Source organism: Telmatherina bonti (assembly GCF_933228915.1).
Source record: "Telmatherina bonti genome assembly, chromosome: 20".
Lineage (NCBI taxonomy): Eukaryota > Metazoa > Chordata > Actinopteri > Atheriniformes > Telmatherinidae > Telmatherina > Telmatherina bonti.
The window spans coordinates 27,238,457-27,253,635 of NC_136618.1; the positions used below are offsets into that span (position 1 = coordinate 27,238,457).

At 37.1% G+C, this 15,179-nt stretch overlaps 1 protein-coding gene across 1 annotated transcript in view; it reads left to right on the top strand.

The window, feature by feature from the left end:
- Nucleotides 1–15,179, top strand: part of gpr158a (G protein-coupled receptor 158a) — a gene marked incomplete at both ends in the record, with an annotated part of 109,151 nt that overhangs the window by 5,140 nt on the left and 88,832 nt on the right. The window lies entirely within an intron of this gene.

The following is a 15,179-nucleotide window of genomic DNA, read 5'->3' on the forward strand; positions in this document are numbered from 1 at the left end:
TGGTGGTGCATTCAGGTGTGTGTTAACATAATGCCATAGAGGAAAGACAACAGAAATGACCTTGGAGAAGCAATTTATACCCGTTTCACTACCCATCATTCTACCCATGAGAGAGAAAGATATCAAATATTCTAAAGCATTTAGCTTGTCAGCTATTCGAGATAAAGACAAACACTTATTCACTTCTTCATCAACAGTGAATAAGTGTTGTGTTTTTCTGTATTAATGAGCACATCCTCATCTACTGAACAAACATGGCTACTTCTGAAAGGAGACAAATTTGTAAAAAATAACTTGGCAGTAAGCTTCAGTTGTAAAGTTACACCGTGCAAACCACGAGACCTTTGGAATAATGTCCTTCAGACAAAAAGTGGTCATGTTTGTCCATATTCAGCACCACTGGACCCAAACACCGTGCAGTCATAATGCTGACTAATGCTGACCATAAACTCCTCTGTATATCATTAGTGGTTTTATTTGAAATTTCTACTTTTTTTTGTATAGATCTGCTCTTGTTAGCACCTATGCACCAAATTGAGTTCCTTATACGTGTAAACCTACTTGGCAATAAACCTGATTCTGATTATATTTATGCAGCAGATTTCTCTTTATTTTTCTTCCATTTGCTTTCAATGAAGCTGCACATGCAGCCAAAAAGCTTTGACTTCTGAGGGGAGCCGCCTAAAAGAGTGGGAGGTCTCCAGCAGCATCTGCTTTGATGGACGCCGTCCAGAAACAAATAGGAAGAAACCCCAACAATTCCCGAGGCTAAATGCGATGATGTTTGATGCTAAGCTGAACTGAAAAAGGGGAAGGGTTTTTTTTTTTCTTGAATGTATTTTTTAAAGAAAGATTTACAGTTTCACAAAACCAGAAGTTTGTAAATAAATTCCATGAGAGGAAGCTTTTTAAAACTAGGAGAGCGGGTGAGATTATAAAGGAGCTGAAATGAGTCTAACCTGAGGGCAAGCAGTGGTTAAAGATCCCCGAGGTGCTCCTTCTCTCACTGACGTCAGTGGGACTCCACCGCTCAGTAAGGTGGCCTGTCAATACGGCGCCTTCAGCTTGCAAATGTCAGCGTTCAGAAAATCCCACTCTGCTGGCTTTTTTCGCCGTACTGTAAAGAGATGAAATAGGGTGAAAACTGCCACCGATGGGCGTCATTTTTGTGATTTCTGCTGCATTGCATGTAATAATCTACGAGGTAGTTACTGTAGCTTTATGCTTTAGTGTAGAAAAGTAGTATTAAAGCAGAGGAATTACAGTCAAAAGGAATTTCTGCACCGATTTGAAAATAATAAGAGTTTTAGTAATTTCAGACAGGTATATCTGTCTTTGGTTGTTATCATCAAACTGGATCATTTTTAATCAAAGGAAAATAAAAGTTTGGATTGTATTGATTTCACTATTAACATTTATTACAATGTAACAAGGCTGGAACTGTGAGTTGTACTTGTTATTTTTTTCTTTTCTTTTTTTTTTTTTGTCTTGTCCAGCATTTAAGCAGGCAAAATGGATTTTCTGGATGCTGTATTCTGCTGGGCAAATTTACTTTGCCAAAGGAAGCATCATAGATATAATGCTTCTCTTGATATTCTAGATTTTAACTTTATTTTTCTATTTATTTTGCATAATTGTTTGTGTTACAAAGTTTGTACTGCTGGACCAGAGAGGACAGAAGAGGGACAGAAAGAGAATGGAGAAGAAGAGAAAACACCTTGTAGAGAGAAAAAGAGAGAGAGAAAGAAGAGTTGTACTTGTTTATTTGTGAGAAATGATCAATGACCAGAGCTTAGACCCTAAATCCAACAAAAAATGTTCACATAAGCCACAAAACTGTTGCATAAAAATTTGGAGAGCTATCGTCCCTCTTAGCCTTTAAAGAACTGCTTTTAATGAAAGAGCCAGCTCTGCAAAATGGAAGCAGTCTTTATTTGCTTTCAATCACACCCACTTCCCCACGGGTGCCGCATCTTTTTTGATGTCCAATGACAGAACTCAATAAAGTGAAGCAGGCTGCAATGAAATGCTGGTAGACAAGCAGCGTCGTGCCCGGCGGCTTGACTCACATTAGGTTTCCCGCGTCCCGTCAGCTTAATGCATTTCCATCACGGAGCAGACATTTTCACCGGGAAGACTGCACGAATCTCGCTTTTGTGATTATTCCGTGACGTAATACAGAAACTGTGTCCCTCTGAAAGGACAGCAGTGAGTCCATATTAAGACAATGAAGCAGGAGAAACATGCATTCAGGTTCTTGTGGACAAACATATCCTTGGGCTACTTAAAGAATGCTAATGTGTTTATTTACTTTCCTGTTTATTAAAAGCCGACAGTCGCAGGATGTCTCCAGGATCTCTTTGCTGTTCTCCAGAACACATTTAATGTCCATCAACATATGAGACCTGGACAAGATCACCACAATTTATAATTGATTTACACATTTTGTACTCTTTACTGAAGTGTTTCATGTACACACAGCAATGCAAAAATCTACATAAGTAATAAGAATTGTTTACAAATTGGTCGTTTTCACCTTTAACTACACCCATACTTTGACTCCAAGCAGGATTAATGCTAAAACAAGTGTACATTACTTGGAAAAAAAACTGACTATTTTACATAGCTAAGCCACAAAGCAAAAGGCTTTTATAAAGGATGGAAGAAAGTTTGTTCCATAAATAAATATACTGAAAAACATCGCCCATTAAAGTATATTATTTCCCCTTAAGGGGAAAATTTGGAGCTTTGCTGTTTTATAACATGATCATTTTTACTGTTTTGAGCAATGAATATTGATCTAAAAGTATTAAGGCATAATAGAGAGAAATATTTGAGCTATTTTTGTTAGAAATGTGAGCAGGAGTGAGTCTTGTTGGTGGCATTCACCTGGGTTGTTGGAGCACCAAGATTGGTTAGGGGGGATTAGCAGGAAAACAAGCTAGCTGCTCATGGTACACACTGATTGCTCTGTTAATAAGGCAAGTTAACTAAAATAACATAAATAATAATTCTGATTGAGCTAGATCAAACATAATTTTAATCAGCACATGCTACAACTGTTTTTACACTTTCTAAATGACGACACAATCTGGCGATAAATTAGCTGGCGTTCCTCTTAGCTAATCCAGTTTAGCATGCAGTGTTTTAACTTTGACAAAAATCATAGGAATACCATTTATTTTCAGTGATTTTTTTTATTGGAATATACATTTTTCCATGGCTCTCTGTTCTGTAGAAAGATTAAATAAGCAAATCAATTTTAGAGTCCATTCTCTCCTGAATAGAGACGTACGGCTCAAAGCGTACGGGTCTGACATTCACCACTCATTCATGAATACATCAAAGCCTGACTGGTGACAAAAAGCACACACAGAGGCCTTCAATGCGAGCATGTTTTGATGAATATCCTTTTGTAGCTGATAAGCTATTATGGAGATGTATCTCCAGTCAACTTCATAATGTCTTGGCTAGCATTAGCCCATAATGTCAGGATGGCTAAAGCCCCTGCTGGTGGGATGCCCCTCTTTTAGCTGGCCTGTATAACCACAAAGAATGAAGTATGAAAGGCTGGAGCACTCTGTTTCCTGGGGCGCCACTATCTCCTCCTGTCTGTGATAATCCTGCCTTTATGCCCGAGGGCCTTGATGGTCACCATGATGCCTCTGCTTCATGCTTTGCGTTGCCACTTTCAAATTACAGCCCAGTCTTTGTGCCGCACACATTCTCCGCCATAACCTACGTTTATACCCAGCACACTTTCTCTTTTCCCTTTCTTCTAAAGACTGCCCAGGGAGTTGGAAGCAGAAGAAATGAAGAGGAGGCGATTGTGGGGAAAAAAAAAGGAGAAAATCAGTTTGTTTTCTTCTTTGTATACACGATTTTAGAAGCAAAACCCCGAGTTAATCCTTGAGCTGCCACAAGCGGACGCATTTCGATAAATTTTACATCATAAACAAATGGTTGCATTCCTGTGCTGTGTTTCACCGCATTGTTTCTTATCCGTATTGCGTATTTGAGAATTTGAGGTAATTTCTCAGCAAAACAACCTGCAGTGCAGGAGAAAATAGCAAGGTCAGTTTGCCCCGAGGAAGAACCAAACCAGCAGTTATTAATAACAGAAGTACAGGCAAAGAGAGCCTTGCACTGGTGCCCACTGGGAGCTGGGCATAGTAAACCAGCTCCAGTACACCTGGAGAACATGCCACAGCAGCATATATTTGTGAGTGTGTGCATGAAACTAATGTTGATATTTTCATGCTATGCTGGAATACCGTGTATTGATATATATTTAAACATGTGCATTGCTGTGTTGTCAACATTGAAAAGAACATTTCTTTACAGATGAACATTAGGCCCCAAGCTGTTCTTAAATGTGCTGACATCTGTATGAACATTCACAACTTTAAGTTGTTTGTTGTCATCTAAGAGCCCGTCGATTGTTTTATTCCGTGTGTTTACAAGGGAGTTTTATTTCCTGTTTCTTTCAGAATAAACGTTTATTCCACTTTCAACTGATGAAAAATGCCCATGTAAACATTTAATTCCTAATGCAAATTTCTATTTGGAATTAAACTTAATTCCAATTTAAGCGGCTGGTTTATTCGCATTTTAATTCTGATCTATTTAATTCCTCTGTCATGTAAACTTTAATTCCGCTCTAAGTTAATTCTGGTTGTTTTGAGCATGCTCGTTACCTTGTCCTGTCCCGATGAAGGCCGTTATTTTGCCTCCCGTCTTCGGTGCTGTATCTTTCTTCTCCGTCTCAGTTCCTGCAAAAAGTGAAGTAATATGCTCGTGTTGAGCTGCTAAATTTATAATAAAAATACCGCCAAAACTGGTACTTATTATGTAGTTTTTACAAGTTACGACTGAAAAGACGAGAAACAGGGAGCCAACTTTGTTTATTTTCGTTATACGTCATGTACACCCTCTGTCCAATCAGAACCCTTCCCAACCCGCCGCTATAAAGAGGAATTAAGGACATGTTTCATGTAAACTTTCATTCAGAATTATTATTTTCGTGTAAACTCGAAGGAGAATACGTTAATTCTTAAATATTTCATTCCGAATTATTAATTCAGCGTTAAAATACATCATGTAACTTTACCCATTCAAACAAGGATCCATGAAAACACAAAAAACGTCCCAATGAAGGATAATATTGTGTTTTTCCAAACTGAATTTATGACAGGTTTGTTGGTTGAAAGCAGAAATGTAATCCAAGCAAAAAGCTCTCAAGCATGTCGATGTGCCACTGGCAAAACAGAGATAAGATGTGTTGAAATCATGGTAAATATTTCAAAGCTTGCATTTTGTTAGTGAGTTAGTCTGGGATGTGGGCAGTAGTTGTAGCACAACAGCTTCATCTAACAAAATTTATGAAATGACTTCGCTCAGTCAAACATAATTCGTTTTTGACCTCCTGCTCATGTGCAGTAGGCAAGCAGCTCGGATGTGGTGAAATTGTCCGCAAACAATTCACTTAGACCAAGCATACGTGAATTTGCAAGATGTAAACACTGAAAATAGAGGCAATAAAAAAAGACGATGGTTTGTTAAAAACACAAAAGGAAAAAAAAAAAAACAGCTGTCAAATGATTGATGGTATTTGTAGCTGATAAATGTATATGAGGAATAAATTGTAGTGCCTGTCCTACCTCTACAGTCCATTTACATATTAATATCATTTTACAAATTTTAGCACAAATCGCTCCAAACAAACAGAATACATGAGGCAGCTATCATAAATACATAAAAGCATAATTTAAAGGAGATATTGTCATATTAATTCATTGTGTTAATAGTACTGCATATCAGGAAAAAAATCACAAAAAAATAGTACAAAGAAAAACTAGAATTCAATTAAAATACAATTTAATTTTAAATAAATTTAAACTCTAAATAAAGATAAATAATGAATAATGAATATATATATATATATATATATATATATATATATATATATATATATATATATATATATATATATATATATATATATGTATGTATATGTATGTATATATATATATACACACACAAAATAAAATAATAAAAAAGAGTAAGTAAAAGCAAGTGCAAAAATAAAGTAAGTTGGATGAAAATACAACGGCCAGAAGTAGCAGACAGCTGTTAACAGTTATACTTCCCATCCAGATTGTGACAAAACCCCATTCCTTCTGTGAAAACATCACAGTTAGTTGTGTAACATTTAACCCTTTATCAGGCAAGTGACTATTTTTGATCACTTTGTTTTCATTTTCAGCATAAAAAATGTAACAACAGAATGGAGGTCTTGGTTCATACGAAAAAGGACAATTTTAAGTTAAAATTTCTAACTTCTAGGTATTTTATTGAGTGGCCTTTAAAGGGTTAATAATTGCTTTTTAGTTGATCATTATTGTAATTATTAGAGATAATGATATAATAGTTCACTTAAAATATGCTTGGTAACGTGTTCTCATCTTTCTGGTTTGTCAAAACTGAGATCGTACCAAAGATGTTTTCCTAAAATTTGTGTTCCTGTATGAAGGTTTGCTGATGATTGCAGATCCCATTTCCAGTGATTTTCTGTCACAGGCTTGTATGATACAGAATAAAAAGAGTCATGCCACTATACTGGTGGATGTGAGGGTTTCTCTGGTCTCTTCTTGCAGTCCAGTTTAGGTTAACTGAGGTTAACTAGGTATAAGTATGAGAGGATACATGTTTAGTTAGTTTCTTTACTTTTAAATGTAATATTTTCAGGAATTAATATTCAAGATTGCTGTATTGATCCTGTCTGATCTAATAAGTACTTTAGTTTTTATTTTCATGATTAAAAATCAGACTAGATTGCATTTTAAAGGGTCCAGTAAAATTAGTCCTGTATAAAAGTTGGCCCACAACACACTGTTCATCCTTGAAGACCTGTTCTAAACAAAAATATGAGGATCTGTAGGGATTAAAGCCAATTTTATATTATGAGCTACAGATTAGGTTCCTTCTTCTGGTTAGCTCCCATCAGCTCAGTTAGCTCAGTCTGCTCTTAGCAACAGGCAGGTCAGATTTTATCATCAATCATCCATCAACACGATCACATGCTCAACTCTACCTCTGAACCAAGCGGCAACCTCCGGCGGGTAAAAGTGAAGCCTATGCGGAAGTGCCTAAGACTGCAGTTCCCCCTTCATCCACTAGGGGCTGCAAAACAGAGCAAATCCCCACAGACTCCCATGTTAAAAAGACCAACTTCACAGCAGAAATAAACATGTTTACAGCCTGGTTCAAAAATCCATTTTTGGTTTATAAGTTTACCTTCATGACAACTGTGGGGGGAGTAAATTTTTTTCTAACTCACCCGTTTTAAAGTAATTTAATCTCTAAATTCGGCAAATTTAGGAGCGTGTCCTTTTGATTGACAGGCACTAATCTCTGGCTTCAAGTCAGAAGAACGTAGAACAACCGCGGTTTTTAGCCGGTTAACAACATGACTTAGCTTTAGCCCGCTTACCTCCGTTAGCTGGTGAGCTCCCGTTATCTCGGGGTTAGCTTGGTTAGCTTTTAGCTACAGAAAGCTCGGAGTTCGCTCGATGTCAATCATCCACCATGACGCTCACGGCTGCCCTCTCAGCGCCACCTCTTTGCCCATATTTGTATTTTCCGAGACGACGCGCATGACGCTGCCAACATGGCAACGGTAGGAACCGCCCACCGAGCTTCAATTCAGCTCTTCAGAAACCTATGGGTGACGTCACGGAGACTCCATCCATCTGTTTATATACAGTCTATGCTCTGACCATTTCTGGAAACAGCAGCACACGTGACTTTAGTGACAATGGGAACCATCCAAACATATGGGGGACACCATCGTGGACACGCCGTCCATCTTTTCTACAGTCCAATTATACAACACATAAATACAGAGAAGGGATAATTTGTCAGACTTCAGTATTGCATTTCTATCAAAGAAAATGTCCTTTTTAACATTCGTTGTGTAAATCAGTGTGAAGAGCTCTTATTGCTGCTGTCAGATGTCGCCATCATGCTGACTGAATCATGTTTCATGTGACAAAGTAGAAAAAGAAGTTGGTGGTTTGAGTCTGCACATGTACACCAGATCACAGATTTAGTTAATAGATATTCTGATGAGGCAAACATTTCTTCAAACAGAAGAAAGTAAAACTAACAGGAAAACTAATTATAATTTCTTTCTTGGCACAGCTTTATTTATGTTAGCCTCGGATAACGATTGCTGACTGTAACTCTTGAGATTCAACACATTTAGAAAATGAAATGTAATCATGTGACCAGAGCCTTTTTGTACGACTGCAGCCTCAGGGATGCATTTCACAAGATGCTGATATCTGTGATGAAATCTGAGACATAAGAAATGTGTAGTTACAGGATTTATTAAACATATGAGTCTATAAAAAATGCACATATGTAGTTTTAACACTAAAATATTACTGAACAGAACCCTGTGATTCTTGTATTTAATTTGATCTGAGTTTATTCTGCTGCGTCATCAAGCTATCTCATGTTACAAAGATTAATACAGCTTCCTTTGTTCTGTGTTTTGTTTAGCTGAGTTATCACAAGAGATTTTTTGACTTAGGTGTTACTATGGAAACCACATCTTGCCTAAATACAGTGCCAGCAGTGAATGGGACAATGTGTGTTGGGAACATAAAGTGTCCCGTCTCTCAGTGTTATCACACCAGCTCGGACATATTAATGACATTTACATGTTTTTAAATCAAGATTTAAACTTTATAATTCTTGTCTAAATGTTTTTTTTTTCTTTTTTATGTTTGTTAGGCTTAACATACAAATACGAATTGGAACTTTGTTGCATTTTATCACTGTGTCACAGTCAATAAAGCAGTTTTAAATGGTTTAAACCTACCAAAAGAAAAGAAAATCACAATGAAGTGGCAAATTTTGACATTTACTTTAACTTTGCAAATTATTTTTAACTACGAAAATATTTTTATTGTTTTTATATGTTTACAAAAAAAAAATCAAAATGAAGTGGCAGATTTTGACATTTATTTTAACTTTGGAAATATTTTTTACTACGAAAATATTTGTATTGTTTTTATATGTTTACAAAAAAAAAATCAAAATGAAGTGGCAGATTTTGACATTTATTTTAACTTTGGAAATATTTTTTACTACGAAAATATTTGTATTGTTTTTATATGTTTACTATGTGAAAAAAGTTATTTTCCTACATATTATCACAGGAATTTCACAAAACATATTAGCTTTTGCTGTAAATATGCATTTTAACCTGTTAGTTATAATACTTATTCATAACAAGCTCTGATTAAATTTATATGATTGTTCTCTTGTGAATAGATAAAAGGATGCATTTAAGTAGCTTTACTGAATAGATTAATTTAAGAAACTCTAAAACAAAATAAATCTGAACTAAGAAATAATTAATAAAAAAAAAAAAAAACAAAAAAAAAACACAATTAAGTGATCACCAAGATAGAAGCTAAATGATCCCACAAAGGACTGGAAACCTGTCTCTGTCTGTGTGTATCATAGTTTTACCTCATTAGAATAAAAAAAAACAAACTTCCACATCCACCAAGCAACTGATTGACTTTCCATGTTGGTATTTTATGTCACCATATACATCAGGCCGGATTATCCAATGGACATTATGGGCGCAGGCCCAGGGGCCCATGCCCACTTGGGGGCCATGTAGAGCAAACACCAGCAATTTGTACATGAAACGAACTGTACATAAAAGCCACATAGTTACACAACAGTGTCTAGTGTATTGCTATTGATACCACTGGCTGAGAAATGTTAGAAATGTTGTTTCAGTGTATCATTCACAATTTTCACAATGTTTAAATGGGGAAAGGGGCCCCTGGAGCACTCTGGGCACATGGGCCTGTGCACTTTTATTCCGGCCCTGCATATACACACACTTATGTTTCATAAATTACCACATTAAAGTAGAATATAATTCCTCATTGGAACAAGTTCAGATTTAAGTCCTGACTTGATGCATTGCTGCAATTTTCCTTTTTATTGCTTGATGTACGGGTGAAAGAAGGGCCACAAAAAACTTTTAAAACAAACAGATGTAAATCAGACACACCTGCTCGCAATGACACAGATGTATCCATATGATTAAATGGAACTAAGTAGAAATCAATAACAGGAAGTGATCCGTACGGATTAACTGAGAAATACGACCAAGTATTTGTGTCATCCATCGCTAACAAAAGCAGTACTGTAGCCAGTGTGTGTGTTTTCTTTTAGGTTTCATTTTTCATTCATTCATTTATTCATTCATTTATTGATTGATTGATTGATTGATTGATTGATCGATTCATTTATTCATTCATTAATTGATTGATTGATTCATTTTCTACACCACTTAGTCCAGACTTTTTCCAGCAGTTAACAGGTCAGAGGCAGGATAGACAGGTCGCCCGCCCATCACAGGGACAACACAGAGACAAACAACCAGTCACACTCACACTCACTTCCAGACAGAATTTAGAGTGATCAATTAACCCAATGTGAATGTCTTTGCATGATGGGAGGGAGCCAGAGTGGCCGGAGACAAGCCATGTAGGAGAACATGCAGACACAGAAAAGCCACTGTCTCACGGCCCTCCCGCCCCTGGCTGAGGCTGGAACTGGTTACATATAACATAACGTAACATTTATGTTTAATTTAAGAACATATTCCAGGTAATAACGCCTTTATGTGTTTGGTTATCTGGGTCTAGGTGTGCTTTTTGTATTTCAGTTTCCTGCTTTGTCTCTTGGTCATTAGATCAATATCTTGGTAACAGATTTTCAGATATTTACTTGATCCTTAGTTATTATCGGTTACTTTGTCATTGGGACTTCAGATTTGCTGCGTAAGGTTTGTTCCTAGCACAGTAGTCAGTTCTTTGATTGTCATATTGGCTTTCAGGTTCAGGTTCAGGTTCAGGTTGGTGCTCCTGGAGGATTAATCTGTATTTCATGCTGTGGTTAAGTTTATATAATTGTTTCTGTCTTATTGATGAGTGTGTCCTCTTTGCATTCACCTTCCTGCTGTTCTGGGCTCACTGGGGGTCTAGCTACTGACTGCCACACCTCCTCTGTAGTTGTAAACCTTTACCCGAGTAAAATCCTGCAAAGTGAAACATTCATCTGATAATGCTTCAACTAAAGGCTGCCAATAAGGATGTCAATGTTCAAATGAGCTGAGGATCTTAAATGATCATGTATGAATTAAATCACAGATTTATTTCCTGTGTAGCAGCCTCAGGTTTAGCTTCATTTAACAGATTAAAAGACGATGTGAGATGATGAATTCTTGAGAAGCTTATAAGTTTATTCTCATCACACCAAATAATGGATATGTCGTGATCTTTGTTGGGAAAATGCAATCAGTCCTCTTCTATCCGGCATCGACTTCTTTATCTTGTCTTCTGCTATCTAAACCTTGGACTGGAGACTTCTTGAATTTGTGCACATTATTTTTGTGTTATGTCATTTGTCCTGCAGAGCTAAAACTCTTGAGAGTTGTACAGAGTGTGTGTCACAAAGTAGATTTTTGAACACTCGCCTCCAGCTGTGCTCCACTTTAAAGTCTAGGAGGGAAAACCTGCATGTGGGCAGAGGTCAGCGGACACATTGCAGGTGTTTTATGTCAAACTGAACACATCATAAATGTATTATTTTGTGTTAAAACAGGCAGAATGAGGTAACATGGTTTTCTGCAGAGTTTCACATGAATTATACAGAAAGACAAAACAGATATGCCACATCAGTGGAAAGTCTGACCCAGAATCACACGTTTGACCATCTTCACAGAACTCGGAGCTGCGAGGGTCACAGACCTGCTGGTTTTAGATGGTACCTTGTTCAATGCATATGACTCAAATTAATAGATCATTTAACAGAACTTCAGAACAAGCTGCTGTAGTCATTGTGTTTCAGTCAGTAGTCCCATGGATGCCCAGCTAGCTTGCCTTAGCCTCGGAAAGTCTGCTTATGGTCTGGAAATGCGAACGTGCCAAACAAATTCTGATTTGGGTCAAAGTAGCGGACTCGGTCCGCCTACAAACTCAGGTCTCAGTCCGTTTCAAGCGGACTAAATACAGGAAGCGAACTACAAAGTAACAAAAAAAGTCACTTCCTGCATTTGGCTTGGCATTGCATTGTGGGTAAATACATATTGATGGCGTTAAGGGTCCTCTGCCTCGCTGTTGTTCATTCTGCACATCGATTTAGTGCATTTCTGCAGTACACTTGCCGAAGACAAAATAAAAACTAAAAACAGCGATAGTTTCATCTCCATGTTTAACTAGCAAGTGGAGGAAACAGAAGCTGTGTTTAGATAACATTTTTTTGTAAAATAAATGATATTTGTAAGTTTTGATAGACTAACATTGTGATTTGCAGGTGTTTCCATTGAATAGCGTTTAGCACTTTAGCGTCAAGTCTCGTAAAATCTTGTTTCTCTCGTGAGATTTTATGAAAATTGTTATATTGGGGTTTTCTACTTGTTGTGGAGAATTTGCTTTGGATTTTCTCAGCTTTTCTCCCTCATTTTCTTTTCTAAAACTCTGAAATTCACTGTTGATTGCTCCACACTGCGCGCTTTTTACCGGAAATGAACTGGTCGGGGACCCCCACTACGTCACGTACGGACACGTAAATGTGAAAAAAATGTTTCCATTACACTTTTGCGATATGTTTTAAAGTATCTGAAAAACCACCTCATGAAAGCGTAAAAACTTGTTAGTGATATTTGAGACTTTTTCCAAAATGTAGGCCTCCAATAGTGTTTTTTAAAGCAATATTTATTTTTTGTGCAATTCCAGGTGTCATGGAAGCGCACCTAGTGTTTTCTTCTTCATCTGCTAGTTACTAGTATATAGATATAGATATATTATTGGAATGGTTTGGCTCGTTTGACCAAAGTGCACCGTGAACGCAATCTTGGTCCGCGTGAATACACCCCCTGAATCCTCAATCGGACAGTTTAACGGACTATACTGATGTGAATGCACCTTAAACTTACACAAGAGCAAAGCATATAAACTTTATGTGCTTTGCTATTTATTCGATTGTAGTTTCATGTCATCGACGGCAGAACAAAGAGAAACAAATAAATCAGCTCGTCTTCTTTGGTCCTTCAGGCTCCAGAGGTCGAGAAACTCTTCACTCATATTCATATCGCTGTCCATTCTTCTCAAAAATGTTAGTAACTGAGCGATGTCTGACATCGCTAACAAAAAAAAAGTCAAACTCGGCTCCTTTTGTCTTTAATTATCTCTTAATCTCCAATGAAACTACTTTAATTCTCCGTACCACAGTGTAACGAGCCATTGGCAAAATCTTGCTTCTTCTCAGGACATATTTTCTTAACTTTTTTCAGTACACCGCCTTTATTAAATTCACCTTTAGTGAAAGGTTTGCAGTGCTGAACAATCAGTGTTGCCATCTCGTAGCTCGCTCTCGTGGCCTTTTTATTTGACTCATGGGCTCTTGTAAAAAAGCGTTAAAGCAGGTTCCAGTTTTAGTTTTTCACCGTGTTCATCCCCAGTTAGCTTGTCGTAGTTAGCATGTTTCGTCCGGTAGTTCTGCTTGACATTGAAGTCCTTGAAACCAGCTACAGTCTCAGGGCAAATAAGGCAGACTCAGTTGTTTCGTATTTCGGTGAAAAAAAATACTTCAATTCTCACTTGTCCTGGAATCGGTGGCAATCGTTGTCAACTTTATTTTTTTTTAGCTGTCGTCATGTTTTTCAAGTACCACAAGGACGTGACCACAGTGCTACTTCCATCTTCTGGTGAAATGTAATTTTTTTTTTGCATACGAGTATTTTCCGCAGCAGTCAACAGTGCGAGCGGGCCGCATATAATTAATTTTATAATAGAGACTGCAGGCTGGTGAAAATTTGAACACGGGCCAGGCTTTGGACACGCCTGATATAAAGTGATACTTGAAGCAGGTTATGGAGTAAAAAATAAGTCTTATTCCAGTTAGACTTAAAAGTTTTGCATAGAAAGATGGTAGATTTATTAAAAAAAATGAACATCTAGTCATAGAATATCTTCATTTTTTTATAAAACAGCAAAAACATAACCAGGATTTTTTCTGAGTGAAGTACTTGGAATCCCAGAAACCGTCCTACCAGGCTCAGAGATCACAGCTTGTGGCCAGGAAGTTCAGACATTGTCCTGGTGCTGGTAGCTGCAGGCGTTTAATGCATAATAAATAACAATATGAATGATAAATTGGGTATAATGATAAAACCAACAGCAGTTGGTTTTCCTTCTAGTTTATCTGATGTGGTTTGAAGTTTGCTAGTGACTTGACATCATCCGACCTCCTGCTGAGTGGCTTCCTCTTTATAAACTCACTTCTTGAACATCTCTGAAAAACAATCCATATGACTGGATGGGCTGAATAAAAATGGCAAGAAAGTTCTTCTTTTATTTATTTTTTTAAAAACTTTGATTAAATTTTACTTGGAATAGCATCCTTTATGTGTCGTTGCAGTTTTAATGTCAATCAAACAACAATGAAGTAACATTCTGTAAATGTTTTGATTGAAGGAGGATATGCTGCATTGATGTTTTATTTAATTTTATTTAATCAAAACATGAATATTCACTAACCTCTTGGCTATTGAGAGTGAGACTGTGTTATCTTGCACAAATTAGTTGATCTTTAATTGATAATTTTTAGTTGATAATTAATTTACTGTAATAAATGAACCAGTCAGAGATGCAGGATTTTGCAATGGATCAGATTTTGGCACAAAACTGGCTTGTTAATGAGCAGATCTGGCACTCAGCAGGTCAGCTCAGTCTCTCCCAGTAAGGTCTGTTATTGCTCATTAGTCTTTCTCCATCTTTTCCCCTTTTTAAGCCGAATGAAAGAAAAGCTGAACTGGTAACAACAGTAGCAGGAAGAAGCAACAAGTGTTTTCTGCAAGATGGTGCTCCCATACCAGCTTACAGCCTGGCGGGATGTAAATCGCTGTAGATGGTTTATCCTGTCAGTGGTTGTATGGACTGGAGATTTTCCCATTTTCCACTTGCAGAGAGGTCATGGTCAGTTAAAAATCACAAAATAATCGACTATATGTTTAACAGTTGGCAAATGTTGCGTTTGTGTTCAGTGTTTCGCATTAAAAACAGAGAATTGTAGCCGTTTTT